The following is a 12,483-nucleotide window of genomic DNA, read 5'->3' as shown; positions in this document are numbered from 1 at the left end:
TTGCGCCTCATTCATAATAGCTGGCGGAACACCGACAGCCTACCACCAGCCGCCAGGGTCGTAATGAGGCTCTTTGTCCTCTCACCAGCTATGAGGTACAATGTTTGTGTGCACATCGAACCAGGGCAGAAAGTGGTGTTTGGTCAGGATTTAAGGTTGATTTCTGGTGCCAGAGAGGACCCACTTAGAAAGCATCCTTTTTTTCTGAAGTGCCAGACCACTGTCCTGCACCCCAGATGACGCAAATTACAGTTGTGATGTCTGGCTGGAGCAGCGTAGCCCATCCTCTCTCTTCCCCAGGCTGATGTACTGAAGCCACTGCTCGAATAAACAGGCTGGCAGTGCTTTTTCTCAGACTTCTTCTGTGATCAATGGGGACTTTGTCCTCTCACCAGCTATGAGGTGCACCGTCTCTGTGTGCATATGGAACCAGGGCAGACGGTAAGTCTGTGGTCAGGATTTAAGGTTGATTTACTGTGCCAGATGAGTACCCACTTAGAAAGCATCCTTTTTCTGAAGTGCTAGGCAATGCCCCTCAAAAATGTTTCAATTTGATTTTGATCTCTTGTTTCAGAAAATTGTTCCTCAGATAAACAACATAGAGAAACAACAATTATTTTTTTCTCTCTCAATGTTCATGGTCACAAGTGCAAAATAAAACAAAAGTGTATGCCAGGTATATATATTCAACCTCTCACTGACATTTTTAATGTCTTCACTAATGCTCCAAACAAAACAAGGGTGTTGCAATTCTATTCCCTAGGGGTACTCAGTTCAACTTAGAGGTGGAACTCACGGGCACAGAGACGCTAACTAATACAGGGAGTGCAGAATTATTAGGCAAATTAGTATTTTGACCACATCATCCTCTTTATGCATGTTGTCTTACTCCAAGCTGTATAGGCTCGAAAGCCTACTACCAATTAAGCATATTAGGTGATTTGCATCTCTGTAATGAGAAGGGGTGTGGTCTAATGACATCAACACCCTATATCAGGTGTGCATAATTATTAGGCAACTTCCTTTCCTTTGGCAAAATGGGTCAAAAGAAGGACTTGACAGGCTCAGAAAAGTCAAAAATAGTGAGATATCTTGCAGAGGGATGCAGCACTCTTAAAATTGCAAAGCTTCTGAAGCGTGATCATCGAACAATCAAGCGTTTCATTCAAAATAGTCAACAGGGTCGCAAGAAGCGTGTGGAAAAACCAAGGCGCAAAATAACTGCCCATGAACTGAGAAAAGTCAAGCGTGCAGCTGCCACGATGCCACTTGCCACCAGTTTGGCCATATTTCAGAGCTGCAACATCACTGGAGTGCCCAAAAGCACAAGGTGTGCAATACTCAGAGACATGGCCAAGGTAAGAAAGGCTGAAAGACGACCACCACTGAACAAGACACACAAGCTGAAACGTCAAGACTGGGCCAAGAAATATCTCAAGACTGATTTTTCTAAGGTTTTATGGACTGATGAAATGAGAGTGAGTCTTGATGGGCCAGATGGATGGGCCCGTGGCTGGATTGGTAAAGGGTAGAGAGCTCCAGTCCGACTCAGATGCCAGCAAGGTGGAGGTGGAGTACTGGTTTGGGCTGGTATCATCAAAGATGAGCTTGTGGGGCCTTTTCGGGTTGAGGATGGAGTCAAGCTCAACTCCCAGTCCTACTGCCAGTTCCTGGAAGACACCTTCTTCAAGCAGTGGTACAGGAAGAAGTCTGCATCCTTCAAGAAAAACATGATTTTCATGCAGGACAATGCTCCATCACACGCGTCCAAGTACTCCACAGCGTGGCTGGCAAGAAAGGGTATAAAAGAAGGAAATCTAATGACATGGCCTCCTTGTTCACCTGATCTGAACACCATTGAGAACCTGTGGTCCATCATCAAATGTGAGATTTACAAGGAGGGAAAACAGTACACCTCTCTGAACAGTGTCTGGGAGGCTGTGGTTGCTGCTGCACGCAATGTTGATGGTGAACAGATCAAAACACTGAAAGAATCCATGGATGGCAGGCTTTTGAGTGTCCTTGCAAAGAAAGGTGGCTATATTGGTCACTGATTTGTTTTTGTTTTGTTTTTGAATGTCAGAAATGTATATTTGTGAATGTTGAGATGTTATATTGGTTTCACTGGTAATAATTAATAATTGAAATGGGTATATATTTTTTTTTGTTAAGTTGCCTAATAATTATGCACAGTAATAGTCACCTGCACACACAGATATCCCCCTAACATAGCTAAAACTAAAAACAAACTAAAAACTACTTCCAAAAATATTCAGCTTTGATATTAATGAGTTGTTTGGGTTCATTGAGAACATGGTTGTTGTTCAATAATAAAATTAATCCTCAAAAATACAACTTGCCTAATAATTCTGCACTCCCTGTACAGTGGTAGCAGTAGGATAGTGGTTGCACATCCAGAAAAAGGCTACAGCTAAAGTACGAAGACCTTGCAGTAAGAAAGAACATGTTTGAAATATACACTTAAGGTGCTCACCAAATTACCTCTCTGGTACATATGTGTGTCAAGTGTGTGACCGGATAGAGCTGTCAATCATAGCTATACATTAAAGATGGGAGCACACCCATACAGTAATACTGGAATAGTTACTTCGTTAATGTAAATGTATCTCCCAACATTAATGTTCAGAGATACATTTTTTGCTGGGTTCATTCATTCCTGGTCTCAATAGAGAATGGAATCCTTTTGAAAAGAAAACAGCCAAAAGGTGTCTACAAAGAGTTTAGTTAAAGGTAGAGCATTGAGAACAATGTTGAGTGTTACATGTTCCTCTGTTGGCAATAATGACATACCAAAGTAGTTATATATATCTATAGATGAGACAGAGGCATCAAGGGAAAAAGAAAAAGTATAGGGTAACATATCAAAATGCTTTGTTAAAGGGGTGATATAGACAGTTTATTCCGCCACAACATTTAGTAAAAGCCATTAAAGGATGTGCAATAGTCAAATCCACCCAAGTCGTTGTTGCCCATTATAGTTACAAAATGATGTGAAAGAATGGCCCACTAGACAGTGTCCGGAAGTAACAAACAGTGATGATATCAGACTGAATACTGTATTCCAAGGAGAAAAAATAGGGACACAAAGAAGAAAGGTGTTATTGACCACAATGAGCCTTGATGCAAATTAGAAAATGGTAGTCACAAGATGTAGTTACATTTATTCATTCTGTGATAAGCTGAAAATTCTAAATAGATGTAGATAAAATAAATAATCTTCTTCCAGGCTCATCTGAAGGTCATCTTTCAGGATAAGACTTTCTTCTTTAATTTGCCAGAGATATGGGATTGTATTGAAGAGCGCCCCATTCTGCATGCAGGATAGTCCTATTCGCAACAGCATGGGAGGTGAGCGCTGGGGGACCTTCAAGTAAGTGGCGTACTGCTTTGCGGAGAAAGCCACACCACCAAGTTTGCAGAGCCAGCTCTCTTGGGCCTGAGAGATCCCCCAGTCATGACGATATTTTAACTGAGATGGGGAAGGTGCCTCCAGTCTGTGTCTAATGACCTACCACCGACCTTACTGGACCCTGTGTAATAGCTCAGATCTCCAGCAGTACAAGTGCCTATGCTACTGTAGAGAAGGTGCAATGTGCTTCTGCACTGTTCACCCCACTAAGCCTACCATCACCCTTTTCTTTAGTGGATTTAAGTTAGTTTTGTAACAAGGCATTCTTTTGGTGTAGTTGGGGAGGAGATTTACACAGTAGGGGAGATTTACATCTTAGGCTAGCCCGGTTGGCTACTGTCCCTAATTGCATCACTACAGGTACTTCCAGTTTGCTAAGTATAGAGAGGGAGTTGAGGGTAGGAGTTGTTGAGAGGGGTTTGTTTTGGTTTATTCCTCTGATGGTACATCAAATACTTGCTCAGTGACAGTTACATGAAGTATTCATACTGAGATCATGCCAACCTCTGTACCATGCATGACACATGTGAATGCTTAACTGAGACTCGTCAACATGTTTCCTCAGACAGACTGACAATCCTTTCCTGGAATGTCAATGGCACGCTTGACAAAAAGAAAACTTGGGGAGGTCCTCAGGGCAGCCTATAGGTCCAACTTGGTCGTTCTTATGTTACAGGAAACACATATCATGGGCAATAACAGCCCTTTCCTGACCTGTAGGGGGTACCTACAGGTATATTAATCAGCTTTCCACCGTGGTACACCGGGTACAGCCATTCTGATCCAACAGCATGACCCCTTGTTGATGTCTAGGGCATGGCATGACACCCTTGGCCGATATGTGGCACTCAAGGGCACCCTATGGGGCTACCCACTCTCCCTGATCTGCTTCTATGTCCGTCCAACCCTTACCTCAGAGATCCTATGGAAGCTAGTCGATCTCTTTCGGGAGATGCTCGACGCACTGTGTATTCTAGGAGGTGATCTCAATGGGTTGAGTAAACCTGGCCTGGATCGCTCCATCACTTTATCAAATGCTGGCCACAGTCCAATACTACTCTCTACTTTTATAATATGTCCTTGGTTGATGTGTAGCGTGCACACGATGTACCTTCTATTCCAGGACCCATAGATCTTTTTCCTGCCTGGACCATTTTCTTATGCCCCAACATGATGGCCACCATGTACTTAATGCCCACATCCTGGTGAGAGGTCTGTCAGATCACTTGCCGGTGGTACTGGACTTAACTTGGAGCCCGGCACACTCTAGAACAGGATGGCAGCTGAGCCGCTGGTGCCTCCAGGGTGAGGAGTTTTGGGAGACCTATCAAGGCATGTGCCTGCAATTTCTGCGTGAGAACCAGATGTCAGTGCAATCCGTGGGAGTCCTCTGGAATGTCCTAAAGGTCATTGTTAAAGGTGACATCATAAGGGACAGAGGGCACACGCTCAGCAGAAGGTGGAAGAGTGGAAGCTGGAAGACATGCGCCACTCTCTGATGAATCGTGACTCCTTAGAGATCACCTGCGAGGATCTCGGAGCAGCCCTTGCACAACTTCATGTCAGAAAAACGCTGCGACCCAACAGGTATCCAGCGGAATTCTGACGTCTGCTCTGTCCCCAGGTGTGCCCATTATTGTTAAAAACTTTCAATGAGGCCTTGAAGAAAGACAAACTACCTCAGGACCTCAGATCGCCAGAAATAGTGGCGATCCTGAAGCCAGACCTCAATGGCTCATGCTGCGAGGACTAACATCCGATCTCCTTACTAAATTCGGAGGTCAAAATATGGGCTAAGATGCTAGCTAACAGGCTTATGGGAGTGATTGCCCACCTTGTTCAACCTGACCAGTACAGATTTATGCCTGGACGGGTTACAAGACACAATATACGCCTTCATTCTCCTGCTGTGCCTCTTGGGTCGTTTGGCCATCTTTAAGATGGTCTCCCTGCCACAACTTCTTTATCAGCTCCAAAACTACCTGTTCCTGGTGAGCTGGGCCTTCTTTGTCAAAGTTAACACCCTGCTTTGTAACTTGCTATGGAATGGGGGAGTACCCCATATTTCATTCAACAAGTGTTGACATCCTGCCTTTGACAGTGGGATAGCCACCCCGACATACTTCTGTTCTTACAGGGCTACACACCTTTTTATACTGAACAATTAGTGGTTCGAGGGGTTTGACGATAGGGCTTAAGCAACTGAGGGGGTGGATCATGGGCAGCAGCAACTCCCCATACATGCTCTATGGAGGAAGATATCCCAACCTCCCAACCAACCTCCACGACAGTGTAGTTGACAATATGGGTGTAGGCTGCAAAAAATAATGGGCTAGGTGGGTGGGCTTACCTTGGCGACTCCGTTGTGGAGGAGGAATAGACTCCTGCATGTCGTGGCCCTCTGAGCTTTTTCACATTGCTGGGCGATATGCTTCATCATGAGTCCATGAAGTCCTTTCAGGACTTACAAGCAGAATATCAAATGCACCAAACTCAGTTTTTCCATTATCTCCAGCTCCGACATGCACTAGTGCCCAACTTACAGTCCATCAAAATCATTCATGAGCTCTCTCCCTTGCAATTTAAGATCCTATTCACTAATATCAAAGCACACAAACTATCTACCATATATAAGATTCTGTTTCATAATAAGACAGACCTGCTGGCGGAAGTGAGGGACTTGTGGGAGTGAGATCTAGGATCACTAGAGGAAGAGGACTGGATTGAGGTAGTGGTCACCCCCAGGGAGGCAGTGATAACCTCCTAGTTCCTAATAATTCAACTAAAATTACTACATTGTATATATTTCACTAGGGCACACCTGTTCAAAATGAGACTGATTATGACAGGAACTTGCCTACGGTGCGATGACCTGCAATAGTGATTTAACACACACATTCTGGCACTGCCCTGTCCTTTCGTCCTTTTGAAGGGGGGTGCTGGGTACCTTGGAGACAATAATAGGTTGGGAAATACCTAGAGACCCTGAATTAATTCTCTTACATATTACAGAAGGGATGGAAGGGAATATGTACCAGAAGGCGCTGCTCTGGTTAAGCCGGATGATCGCCCAGCGAGACATAGCACAGTCTTGGAACAATCTGGAGGCCCCATCTGTTCGTAAATGGGCCAAGGACATGGATCGTTGCGTGGGTTTTGAGCGCCTGATCTATTTGGTGAGAGGGTGCCCCCACAAACATCACAAGATATGGAGGGAGTGGGACAGTCATAGGGGGATATTGCTAGAATCTTGCCCAGTTAGACCTTGGTCCATGGACAGAGAAGAGCGTTTTTGCGGGGTGCACTAGGATAGCTGTGGAGATGGATGAGTCTCTGAACTGCAGGGTTGCTTTGTGTGTTTTGCTAGCATATATCATGTCATGGACATTTGATTCCTTCTCTGATGTATACTGCTGTGCCTACTCATTGCCTTCTTATTTGATTTGTACCAATCATTGGGAGATTTGTGGTTTAAATCAATGAAAATGTTTTTAAAAAATAACAGTAACAACAACCACAACTACAACAGCCCCATTTGTGCAACATCTCCATTTTTGTATGTGTCTCCCAAACATTATTCACCTATTTTGCTTCTCGCCTGTTTAGTAGGCTGTTCCAAAGCAGCCATTAACCTACAATTAAGGTAATTATGATACTACTGCAGTCTGGTATACCTAAAACTAGACCCTCGTTGTCAGTCCCTTAATCTTATCATGATAGAAGTCCCTCTTCAGAGTTCAAACAGAATGCTGATAACCTTGTTGGTGTGACGCTAAATAATCTGCTAGAGAAAAACAGATGAGGGACTGGAACTAGGTCTGCCAGAAAAGGCACCATGCTGATATCTGTTGTGTTAGTAATACAGCACTTGTGGACAAGAAGAATTGTAAAACACAAGCAAATAAGATGTCTGAAAAAAGGAGGGGTTGACCAGAATCAACCCTGTGGCCTAATTGGTGAAAGAAAGCAAGATTAGAGGTGAGAAACCGAATAGGCAAACTATTACTAAAGACAGGCTCAGGGCCAGAGATAGGACACTAAAGGCAGGCTGGGAGATACGCCAATGCGTTTTTTCTATTTATGGTCTGAACAAAAACAGAGATAACTTTGACACATGGCTGTTGCCTGTGTTCAGTGATTACACTACAGAGAACGTTATGCTTGCTGGGGCTCTCAACTTAACCTCAAATTCGAGGAAACCCTTCTCTGTTACTACTTCTTATTCTGCATAACCCCTTTCTTTGAAAGACAGTCTGAATGTTTTGAATCTTCTAGATAGCTGGACAATCTCTAATGCAGAAGGCAATTACAATTCGTCTAAAACATACATAGAGCCAACGCAAGATTATGTTTTTGTTAGCCGGACTTTAAAGAATTTAGTTCTATATACAACTGGCATTCAGCTATTGTCTGACTGTACCCAAATACTGCTGGTTCACCTTCCACATGTTGTTAAACACCCCTCTAAATGGTGGATGAATACAGCCCCATTTATAGACAAAGCACTTTGGACTTCCATTAGATAAGTACTGGCACATTATTTCAAAGAAAACTTTACAGATGATGTATAATGCGACGTGATCTAGGATCCTGCTATGGCAGTAATTAGAGGTGACGTAATAGCCCATACTGCCACCTTTGTTAGAATAGTTCAGGAAAAATAGACTGACCTGGAGACCAATGTATCTTAATTGGGAAACTGAAAAGTCAATTGCTGGTCTCAATTTGACATAGTCATGAGAGTTTGACAGTAGTTAAAGTGAAGCTTTTCCATTCACAGGGATGCAGCAGCAGAGACCACCTGTGCCACACTGAGGTAATTTGTAATTCATTATCAGGACTTGAGGCAAGGATTATGCTTTCTTCCTTTGCTTTAATATAATCTTTTCAACAAAAGCAGACATTTTAAATATCATCAAAACATTTAAAACTACTGTTCCCAGAACACCAGGGAACCACAACCAGTCAAACATTCAATCACTGCTGTTCAGACTCCCTCTTTCTTCGCTGCTCAGCAGTGTCAGCTAAGTCACTTTTCCTGCTCTCTACTTCATATTGAAGAATAGATGTATACTGCCTATTTGAGTTTGCATGCCTAAACTGCCAAATGTTTTTTTCCCTAGATTCCTTATTTCAAATCGCTGGACCGCAACGCACTCCTTACGCAACATAGATTGCCCAGTTTTAGTGGACACTGTGGTGCAATCCGCCGCCAACTAGAGGGAGCTGTGGGCCACACATCTATGTGGCTCCCAGACACTTGTCTCTCACAAGACAGAGAGATTCCAGTGCACGCTGTTAGAGCCTTCAGAGCCACAAAGCCTTGTCAGTCTTGCCTAGGTGTCACCATACTTGGGGCTGGACTCTTTTGTCTCCATATTCTGCAGTGACGTCCTATACCTCAGGTGTACCAAAGCCATATATTGATTCCCTTTGTTTGCGCCAAATTTGGACTTACAGGATTTTAAGCCTTGGTAAAGTCTGGGGGACAAAACACGTTTCAGATACTGCCTTGTGAAGAATTGTCAACATAAATTGTGACACCTGTGATTAAACCAACACTTCAAAGCAAAGAAAATGACTCTCTGACTTGGGACTTCTAACATACTACAGCAGTGTGCTTTGGGATCCATTTTTGTTATTCTGCTAAATCCAACTGGTGATGGAAGGGTCCCTGTAACTGTTGGCCTGGCAGATTATAGGCGACGCTAGGCGCTCCCAGGGATTTCGGAACATGCTGAACTTCTCCTGTCCAAGGCCTGGGCCGACAGCACAACCAAATGATACCGGTCGGCCTGGACACGGTGGATGCATTAGTCTTTGGGACGGGGTATGGATCTTGTGAGCGCAGATTTAGTTCAAGTCCTCAACTTCTTGTCCAGCCCGACAATGGAAGGGTTTGCCTATCGATCGATTAATATCTTTCGGTCGGCCATTTTAACAGGTCTATGCACCTATTGATGGTGTCCCAGTCGGGTGCACCCTTTTGTTTGCTTGGGGGAATTTGCCTTTCCCTTCCTCTGGAAACCCATTATTCAGCCCTATGGAATGTTAACCACATCCTAAATCTCTTTTTGTCCTGTCAACCAACAGATTCCTATGTCAGAAAGCGTTATCAGCAAAACTGGCAATGCTTCTTTGTCTGGTTCTGGGCATACAGGTCCCCGACGTGAGACAACTGGATCTTTCTGGTAGGGTGTTTTCCCCAGATGGAGTTTCCTTTACTGTAAGTAGATGAACCAAATCTAACTCTCATATAATCTCTTACCTAGCTTTTTGGGCTGTCCCTAAGTTTTGTGTGGTTCACTGCCTCCAGGCTTATAAGCTGGTGACGGAAGAAGTTTGCCCTCCAGGTGAAAGACAACTGCTCATCGCACTACAGAAGCCATACAAAGCAGTGTAATCTCCTACAATAACCTGATGAGTTCACAGGGTAATGCAAGAGGCCGCTATTAATGCCAAGACATTTGGGGCTGATTCAGCTTGTGGAGCAATGGCCTCAAAAGCTTTTAGCTTGGGTGCACATTTGGAGGACATAATGCAGCAGACTGGTCCTCAGACTCCACCTTTAAGAGGTTTTACTTAAACTGATATTAGATGAGGCTCAGTTGGTGGTAAGTAAGTTTTGAACTAGCATTATCCTCATCTCCAGTCCCGACATAGAATGAAAATGTGCCTAGCTTTCGTAAGAGAAAGGTTTTATTCTATGAAGGACACAGAGACGAGGAGTATCTCACCCGGCGAGGAATACCATTTGCTTTACTTCCCATTCTGGAGTAAGTATTTCATTTTCAGATTGGTTGACAATTGTTTACGAAATGTATGTACTCTGTTTGATCATGTTTAGCCTACTCAAATGTCTGGCTTATGGTTATTATTGTGATATGATTAGGACTTTATCTCAGACAGGTCATTTACAGTGTTTACTTTCTTCTTAGGATCTGATGGTTCGAAACAGGACATGTCAATTTAGATCTGTGGTGTGATTCGCACAAAGAAAGAGGGAATCTGAACAGCAATGAGGGACTATGTTTGGGACTCTGTCACTTGAGTGGATGTTGGACTGGTTGAGGTTTCCTGGTGTTCGGGAAACAGTAGTTTTCAATTTTTTGATGATATTTAAAATGGCTGCTGTTGTTGAAAAGGTTATACTAAAGCAAAGGAAGAAAGCATAATCCTCGCCTCTGTGTTCTTAACAAAATTGAAACTCTATGTTACAAAAGCTAGGCAACTTTTCATTCTTGGCCTCTGTTGAAGTGTATGTGGACTATGCACTATGAGGTAAAGGCAATGGTACAGGAGATGATTGTCAAATTTGAGGTGATAAAGGATCCCTTACTGTCAATGGCTTTGGCTGACAGGAAGTGGAATTGAAGCCTGTTTGTTACTACCTGTATGGAACACAGAATTGAGTCATGACTCAGTTACATACTACAGAGAATTTTGAAGATGTTCTTCATCAAATATAGTAAGATGAAGTCTCTGAGCTGGTCCAATCTCCAGTGTGAAGACTTAAATCATCTTTGGAGACTGATGTTCACAACAACGTCGCAAATTGAAAGTCTTAATGCAAATGTTCGTACCTGACAAAAACAGCTATCAGGGTCTGCATCAGGCGCACTGGTACCAGAGATGGAAGCAACAGATCATTTGCCTTCTTTCTAAGGCAAGGTATAAATCTATGCACTTCCTGGACACACTTGGGGACAAAGGAGTCACAGCTTTCAAATCTGCATTGGATACTCAAATCCTATGATTGCAATGGTGTTAATCTGCTTGATTGACAGACTACCAGATTGAGACTTTTTCTCCTCCTCCTCAAAATTAGAGCAATATGGCCTCTGAGCAAGTAAATATCAACAGATCATTTTTCTTCTGCTAAACAGCCATTAACATGAAAAACTGACCTGGGAGGTTCCTTGTGATGCCCCCAATATCTTCAAAATTAGGAGTAACAAGGCCATCATGACTGGCACCCAGGATTATCTGGCTGACAAGGTCATCGCCTCCAGTGCCAAAAGGCATCAGAATGGAAGAGAAGATGTGCAAAAAAGAAAAAACAATGCCATGGACCATCTCCTTTTTATGTAACTTGAATCTGTTACGTCATTCCTGTACCTATAAAGACTGTTGCAACCCTGCTCCAATTTAGGAAAGTTATAATAACATCTCTTTAAGGCGCACTACATCAAAATAAATTAACAGCCTACTTCCATCTTTACTTTTAAACATTATTTTTCCACTTACTTGCATCTGACCTAGAAAAGCACTGTGCTGCCTTCTGGCTGGATTTGCACTACATACTACATACAAATACACTGTTGAACCCAGGAGTCCTGTATTTAAAGTTCCTACACATGCACGAAGACATGCAACTTCAACGCGAAGGAAGGCTTTCCTGGTGGAGAGAAAGGGCCTCCTGTAAAGAACTGGGTTAACAATAGATTCGGCTTCCAGGCTGGAAGGCCCTCTTAATGAAGGTAACCAGTTGATGGATCAATGTGTAAATTAGTACCAGGAACACTAGTACCAGTGGAATCAAGCAACAGCACCATGGGAGCAAGAACTACTACAAAATATGTTGCTGCTCAACCAAAATCTACCCTGAAACAATCTTAAAAGTAACTTGAGCAGTGCTGTACAGTACAGAAGGGTCCATCACGTATGCATCACCAAATATGGTGTGATATGGATATGGATGTAATATCATGTGTCTTGTTTAACCTTTCAGCATACCCTTTAGGAAGGATTCTGTAACTTTCTCTGTTTACAGTTAGCATAACATGTATTGTTAAAGCGCATGTTCTCCTAAAGTGGTATTCTGGCAAAATGTTTGTTACCAGATTCTATAGTACTCATTTTATCGACCTAGAGAGGATGAAAAGTTAAGCGGACCTGACAGAATTCAAACCTGTGACCATAAGGTTAATCACACATTCCTGCAGCAAATGCCTTTTGTCCTGTAAACCATCAGAACCTCTTTACTGCAACACAAAGTACATCAACAGAATTTTAGGCTTGGATCTCAGTGGCATCTCAACACAAAGAGCCAG

General features: G+C 43.2%; 1 protein-coding gene across 1 annotated transcript in view; it reads right to left on the bottom strand.

Moving 5' to 3' along the window:
- Positions 1-12,483, bottom strand: part of DHTKD1 (dehydrogenase E1 and transketolase domain containing 1) — an 871,206-nt gene that overhangs the window by 723,239 nt on the left and 135,484 nt on the right. The window lies entirely within an intron of this gene.

Source organism: Pleurodeles waltl, chromosome 4_1 (assembly GCF_031143425.1).
Source record: "Pleurodeles waltl isolate 20211129_DDA chromosome 4_1, aPleWal1.hap1.20221129, whole genome shotgun sequence".
Lineage (NCBI taxonomy): Eukaryota > Metazoa > Chordata > Amphibia > Caudata > Salamandridae > Pleurodeles > Pleurodeles waltl.
The sequence above is the reverse complement of the archived record's forward strand: the minus strand, read 5'-3'. Positions and strand labels throughout refer to the sequence as shown.